We start from the raw sequence: 8,129 nt of genomic DNA, 5'->3' as shown, positions 1-8,129 counted from the left end.
GCCTCATCCTACTAAGCATGGACAAATATGCGGCTAGCAAACATTTTGCTGGCAGTTTGTACGTACCTATGCTGACATTTTCTTGTTAATGTTCTTGGGTAAGGTCATCACCGCATCAAGCAGGTGCAATTCTGTTATCCATTTATGGAGCCGGGAATTAAGCAAATCTAGGGTCCTTGTATCCTATACGTGTATGGGGAAAAGACATCCTTGTCCAAACCTAAAATCACACAAAATCTGCGGAAGCTCACCACCAGCTGCTCAACAGAGTGTAGATCACCAGACACCAGTGGCACCACCACTGGCCGGAGCCCTTTTTTTCGCAAATATTCAAAGCTTGTGTATCATTTCATTCATAGGAGTAGAATGAGCAGAGGGATACAACACATGACACAAATGCAGGCAGACGTACGTGAACATGTTGCCCAGAGCAGACATACGAGGGATGCTCGGCTCGAACAGAGGATACATCACAACTAAACCTACCATACACGAGGCAAGAGCGGCGATGGTAAACCAACAAGAATCCCACCATCACGCGAGCCAAAACTGCGGACACCGGCACCACCACTGGCCGGAGCCCTGTTCATGCACATTAGCTTTTCTGTTGCTGCCATTGTCCTCGTCGCACCTAGACATATTAGCACATCTCATTGGCTTCTAGCTAGAGTTAGGGGAGAAGTGTGGGCGACATATTCACCGCACATGTTCCGTGAAACTTGGTTGTCTGCGATTAGTTAGCCCTAGAATACCAGCGTACCGGAGAGCCTCTCGAATCATACTAGCCTATTTTGAACGCCCATTTCTCCACGGAAGTGTCCAAACAATATCATGTCTTTATACATGCCCACGGAAATCTTATTTGTTGATGCACACAATGTTCACCATCCATTTGTCTCCAAATTTCGATAGAAATGCATTTGATTGGTGGGAAAGAAAAGAAAGAGGAAAAAAAGTTGTCCGGGTGTTGCGGGCTCTCCGGATACGTCCGGGCAACCCCATTTCCACCTCACATATGAGCTGAGTTTAGGGCTTGCGAACAACCTGAACATCCGGGGAGGATTTTGGATCCTCCCTTAAAGAGTTTCCTTTTCTCTATTTCTACTGTTTGGGTACCAGTCGGAAACTAACCAAACGCAAAGCCAAATCCAGACCACTCCCATGCCCACCAGATCCACCCATGGTATTGGCAGAATCGGATGTTTTTGTATTGCCAACAAGCTGCCAACTGGGGCAATTAGCCAAGTGGGGCTTTGATAAACTCCTATTTCTGGATGATGGATGTACAAGCTTAATCAAATGACAACTCATGTCTATTATTTTAGAAACTTAACCATCATTGATACAATGAGCTAGTCAAGTAGAGGCAAACTAGTGACAATCTGTTTGTCTATGTATTCACACATGTACTAAGTTTCCGGTTAATACAATTCTAGCATTAATAATAAACATTTATCATGATATAAGGAAATATAAATAACAAATTTATTATTGCCTCTTGGGCATATTTCCTTCATGATCATCGGTCCTTTCTAAGGATAGAGATACCAAGGCGGCAAGCAGTACCGACGTGTGGGGGAATCTCTAGATGTTCTTTTTGAGGATCATTCTACCTGTTCTCGGGACCAGCACGCAGCTCCCCCTTGGTCTTGGCATGTTAAATAGCCAGGTTGCTTATCGCACTATTTATACAAATACGCTTTGACGTATTAATCAAACTATAATGGAAACAGTTTGCGGCCCAACTTAGGTGGCACTAGCTTACTACTTCATTTTATTTCGCTATTCTTATCGATTGCACCCGTACACTTTGGTACGCTTTAATTTGTCAGGGGCTTCATTATGCTCCATACTACGACAAACAAAGTCCGAACAATTTTTACAGTACAGTTCGGTACCCCAAAATTTTGCATTATATGCATCGGCTCCGAATCATGTCTTTGGTCAATAGTTGGGTTGCCCGGCTCCTATGCTTGCTACCTTACGTTCCGCCCTATCAACTAAGGTAGTGGAGGGAGAACTACTACGATTGTGTTTCTGGTTTAACCGAGCAAACACCTCAATAGAGAAAGCCGAAAACTGACTGTCATGATACGGCGAGAGCTGGTCAGCTATTGGGAGGTCAAAATCTTTTGCGATTTTTTCCGCATTATGCGACGAATCGGCCTCTACCCGATCAGGTGTCTACAACCCCCTAGTCCGAATTAAATACTAACTAGGGGCTCCGCCTACATTTCTATTGTCAACTCCTATGGCTAAGTGAGAGTGATAAAGCCACATAGTCCGATTGCCTGGTTCGTTGCGCTAAACACCTCCTTCAAGGATCAAACTCTTGGATCAAGTGTTTTTAGATTCCATCCCGAACACCCCCGTACTACCTACGTGGGGGCTGGAGCCGACGACTGGCCAACTCTCAGATTTAACAAAACAGCCGCACATGAGGTAAAATTTTCAAACAACAAACATTATATTACATAACGGCTTTGTTTCATAATACAGGAAGGGATAACATGAATGACTTCATTCAAAGATAATGTCTTTTGAACACTGGCCCTCTACAATGCGGGATCCCTTCAGGACATCATCAAAATACCGCTCAGGCGTGCGGTGCTCCTTGCCCGTGGGCGGTCCCTCGGTGGCGAGCTTGATGGTGTCCTTCTTCACCCACTGCACCTTGACACATGCGAAGGCCATCCGCGCACCTTCAATGCAGACCGACCGCTTGATGGCATCAAGCCGCGGGCAGGCATTGACCAGCCGCTTCACAAGCCCGAAGTAGCTGCCGGCTATGGCTTCAGCAAGCCATAGACGGATTATCAAATCCTTCATGGCCAGTTCAGCCACCCTATGCAGTTCGGCCAGCTGTTTCAGCTGATCGCTAAAGGGCACCGGATACTCTGGCGCAAGGTATTGCGACCAGAATAGCTTCTCCGTTGAGCTCACCTCTTCGGCTCGGAAGTATTCCGCAGCATCGGCAACATTGCGCGGCAGATCCACAAACGCACTTGGAGAACTCCTAATATGGGTCAGTAAGAGGGACCTTTTCTTCACATACTTGCTCTGCATAATAAAGGCCTTACCCGCCGCGATTTTTCTGGCCTCCTGGATTTCCTGGAGGGCGCCCTAGGCTTCAACCCGGGCATCGTGTGCGCTTTGGCGGGCCATGGCAAGTTCGGACTCTTGATCGTCAATATTGCGCTCCAAGGACTCACATTTGTTCACTGCGTCCTGGAGCTCCTGCTGGACCTCACCAACCCTGGCCTCGTGTTTCTCATGAACTGCGTGTTCCTTCGCCGCTCTCTCCTGGGCTTCGGCCAGCGCCTTCTTGAGGGTCTCCACCTCGGTCCCCGCTCCTGCAAGATATCATGGCACTATGGTCAACAAAAATCATTCATCCTTTCTGAATCTACACAAGGTCATTGCATACCTTGATGGTCCTCCAGCTGTTTTTTCACACGGCCGAGCTCTTCCTCGTTCCGCTCCAAACTTTGCTTCAGTCCGGAGACCTCAGTAGCATGAGCGGTCGCAGCCAGCAAAGACGCCTGCTTATTCACATAGACACGTATGGTTAGTCTCCTGTAAAAATTATTTGATCCTTTGTCCGGCTTTTATTTTCGAAACACCGGACAGTGTCTCAGGGGCTACTGTCTAAACTATGGCCTTCCTTTTGCATAAATTGCGTTTCATACCTCAAAGCCTGTTAAAAGGCTTATGCAGGCTTCGGTCAATCCGCTCTTCACGGACTGAATCCTCTCAACCACCGTACCCATGAGGGCACGGTGTTCCTCAACAATGGAAGCACTTCGCAGCGCTTCCAGTAGAGTATCCGGTGCCTCTGCATGGACAGAGGTCACCGGTGGAATTGGTGCACCTCCTTCTTTCGAAGGAGGCTGCTTGCCTGATTCTGGAGCCGTATAGGTCTCCGGAATTGTATCCGGCTAGGGGCCAAATTGGATATGGCCCCCATCGCCAGTCTCCATGGGGATTTGCTCCCCCATGTGTCCGACGACTGAGGTATCACCCTCTGGCACCACCCTGACGGCCTTCTGCCTCTCTCCCAGGCCCGGGGAGGTCCTTCGGGACAACACCTCGGTGTCATCCATGGCCTTGGGAGAAGAGGCCGCCGGAAGGGACCCGCTGTCCATCACCTTGGGATCCAGTGAATTCCCCGAAGATGAGGATCGCTGGAGGTGGGAGAGAGCCGAATTGCAGTGCATGATTCAACATGTTAAAGCGGCGAAATAGAAGGAGTTGGATATGTGAGTGCGCCAGTGCCTTTGAGTACTTACGATTTGGCCAGGGGCTTATCCCTGGGCGCCACTCCGAGCTGCTGTCGGTATCCAACGCGGAGTCGTCCGCAAGGGAGGCTCTCCCCTTCTTGGACGCCTCTGCCTCCAGATGCGTGGAGGCCGCCCTTTTCTTCCTCCCCCCCTCAGAGGGAGAGTTCCTTTCCTCCTCCTCCTCCTCATCGTCCTCGGCGGCGGAGGAGTGAGTCTCGGCGTCTTCGGGCGTCACGTCCGAAGTGCCCTTATGGCGGAGGCCACTTCTTTTCTCCTTGGGCTTCTTCTTGGCCTTCTTCTCTGGCGCCTGGTAGGGCGCCGGAACCAACATCTTCGTCAGAAGTGGGATTGCTGGGTTTTCGGGCAGCGGAGCCGGACACTGGATCCGCTCCACCTTCTTTGTCCAGCCCTGGAAAAACAAATAGGGAATCTTAGACATCTTCCTTGAGTATACAAGTAAAGGATTTACTTTGAAGTACGAAAAACTTACCGGACTGGCAGGATGGGTTAGGTTGTACCCACTGTCCTCGTTTGTCTTCGGCCACGTCTCGTTGGACTTGAAAAGCACCTTCCAGATGTCTTCGTATGTAGTGCCGAAGTACTGTTGCAAGGTGTGGTGCTTGGCCGGATCAAACTCCCACAAGTGGCAAGTCCGGTTTGGCATGGAAGGATCCAGCGGAAGAGCATCACCTAGATCACATTGACAAGATTGATGTTCTTGTCCACCATGCTCCTGATGCGCGTCTGCAGCACGGACACCTCATCCGACGACACCCAGTTCAGGCCCTTCTCTAGCCAGGAGGTGAGCCGCATTGGGGCTCCGGACTGGAATTTGGGAGCCGCGGTCCAGGTGGCGTCGTGAGGCTCTGTGACGTAGAACCAATACTGTTGCCACCCTTTGACGGTTTCCACGAAGGTACCTTTGGGCCATGTGACGTTGGGCATCGTGCTCACCATGGCGCCTCCGCACTCTGCATGTTGACCACCCACCACCTTCGGCTTCACATTGAAGATCTTTAACCACAATTCGAAGTGGGCTGGGACGCGGAGGAAGGCCTCGCACACGATAATAAATGCCGAGATGTTGAGGAAGGAGTTGGGGGCCAGATCATGGAAATCCAGCCCGTAGTAGAACATGAGTCCGCGGACAAATGGGTGAAGAGGGAATCCCAATCCGCGGACGAAGTGGGGGATGAATACCACCCTCTCATGGGGCTCCGGGGTGGGGATGATCTGCCCCTTTGCTGGATGCCAATGGGCGATTTCCTAGGGTAAGTACCCGGCCTCTCGGAGCTTGGTTGACAGAGGAAACCATCCACTTGCCTTGCGCTCTAGATCCGGACATGGTCGGAGTGCTTTTTTGAGGTGGAGATGATGTGAGCTTGGGCACTGAAGCTCGAGAATGGGTGGGCAGGGACAAGGAAGGCGTGGGTGAAAGAGTAAATCCTTATCTCCTTATAAAGGCAGCGAATGTCAAGCGCCTCCCCACTCGCCTTAAAACTCACCAATTCCCCAAGGGCCGCGTAGACGGTGCGGTTGGATTACCCACGCCCGTATTGATGAGAATCCTGCAATAAGGGGACACGATCTCTGCTTCAACAAGACATGCCAATAAAACCGCATCTTGAAACATATAGCGGGAGGCTAAAAATTGGTTCGAAATAATAACCGGGCAGCGACGTGATGTCACGCCACAAAAGTAGTCAGTAGATTGGACTCGTGAAATATTATACTCTCTGTGGGAGTGTTTGGTACTTGTTTTGTAGAGCCGGACATGTTTCTGTGTTCGAAGGCTATTTTGGAGTATTCAGAGGAGGAACCCGCCTTGCAATGTCGAAGGCAATCTGCGCGCCGGGCACATGGTCATTGAAGCCTGGTTCAGGGGCTACTGAGGGAGTCCTGGATTAAGGGGTCATCGGGCGTCCAGACTATGTAACATGGGCCGGACTAATGGGCTATGAAGATACAAGACAGAAGACTTCTTCCCGTGTCCGGATGGGGCTCTCCTTTGCGTGGATGGCAAGCTTGGCATTCAGATATGTAGATTCCTTCCTTTGTAAACCGACTCTGTACAACCCTAGGCCTCTCTGATGTCTATATAAACCGGAGGGTTTAGTCCGTAGAGGTATTCACAATCATAATACAGGCTTGACATTTAGGGTTTAGCCATCACGATCTCGTGGTAGATCAACTCTTGTAATCCTCATATTCATCAAAATCAATCAAGCAGGAAGTAGGGTATTACCTCCATCAAGAGGGTCCAAACCTGGGTAAACATCGTGTCCCCCGTCTCCTGTTACCATCGACCCTAGACACACAGTTCGGGACCCCCTACCCGAGATTCGCCGGTTTTGACACCGACAGGGGTCACCAAGGTAGAGTTCTGTAGAACTGTGTAGTGTGCTTGAGACCAAGAATGCATGTCCCTGCATATTATGGAGTCCCCTCCAAGCGTGCCTTTTTCAGTCAGTCTCCCCTCATATCGTGATTTAGGGAGACCAATCTTCTTAAGGCCAGGAATGAAGTCAACACAAAACCCAATGACATCCTCTGTTTGATGGCCCATGGAGATGCTTCCTTCTGGCCTAGCTCGGTTATAGACATATTTCATTAGGACTCTCATGAACCTCTCAAAGGGGTACATATTGTGTAGAAATACGGGGCCCAGAATGACAATCTCATCGACTAGATGAACTAGGACGTGCGTCATGATATTGAAGAAGGATGGTGGGAACACCAGCTCGAAACTGACAAGACATTGCGTCATAATACTCCTTAGCCTTGGTATGATTTATGGATCGATCACCTTCTGAGGGATTGCATTGAGGAATGCACATAGCTTCCCAATGGCTAACCGGACGTTTTCCGGTAAAAGCCCCCTCAATGCAATCGGAAGCAGTTGCCTCATAATCACGTGGCAGACATGAGACTTTAGGTTCTGGAACTTTTTCTTTGGCATATTTATTATTCCCTTTATATTCGACGAGAAGCCAGACGGGACCTTCATACTGAGAAGGCATTCAAAGAAGATTTCATTCTCTTCTTTGGTAAGAGTGTAGCTGGCAGGACCTTCATACTGCTTTGGAGGCATGCCGTCTTTTTCGTGCAAACATTGCAGGTCCTCCCATGCCTCCGGTGTATCTTTTGTCTTTACATACACGCCTAAGAAGCCTAGCAGGTTCACACAAAGGTTCTTTGTCATGTGCATCACGTCGATTGAAGAGCGGACCTCTAGGTCTTTCCAGTAGGGTAGGTCCCAAAAATATAGATTTCTTCTTCCACATGGGTGCGCGTCCCTCAGCGTCATTCGGAACAGATAGTCCGTCGGGACTCTTTCCAACGATTACGTGTAAATCATTGACCATAGCAAGTACATGATCACCGGTACGCATGGCGGGCTTCTTCCGGTGATCTACCTCGCCTTTGAAATGCTTGCCTTTCTTTCGACATTGATGGTTGGTCGGAAGATATCGACGATTGCCCAGGTACACATTCTTCCTGCATTTGTCCAGGTATATACTTTCGGTGTCAGCTAAACAGTGCGTGCATGCGTGGTATCCCTTGTTTGTCTGTCCTGAAAGGTTACTGAGAGCGGGTCAAACGTTGATGGTTACAAACAGCAACGCGTGCAAGTTAAAAATATTCCTCCTGTTTGTGCTCATCCCAGACACGTACACCGTTTCCATTCCACGACTGTAAAAGTTCTTCAACTAATGGCCTTAGGTACGTACACATCAATGCCGTTGCCAGATTGCTTAGGGCCTTGGATGAGAACTGACATCATAATGAACTTCCGCTTAATGCACATCCAAGGAGGAAGATTATACATACATAGAGTCACGGGCCAGG

Source organism: Triticum aestivum, chromosome 2A (genome assembly GCF_018294505.1).
Source record: "Triticum aestivum cultivar Chinese Spring chromosome 2A, IWGSC CS RefSeq v2.1, whole genome shotgun sequence".
Classification (NCBI taxonomy): domain Eukaryota; kingdom Viridiplantae; phylum Streptophyta; class Magnoliopsida; order Poales; family Poaceae; genus Triticum; species Triticum aestivum.
The sequence above is the reverse complement of the archived record's forward strand: the minus strand, read 5'-3'. Positions refer to the sequence as shown.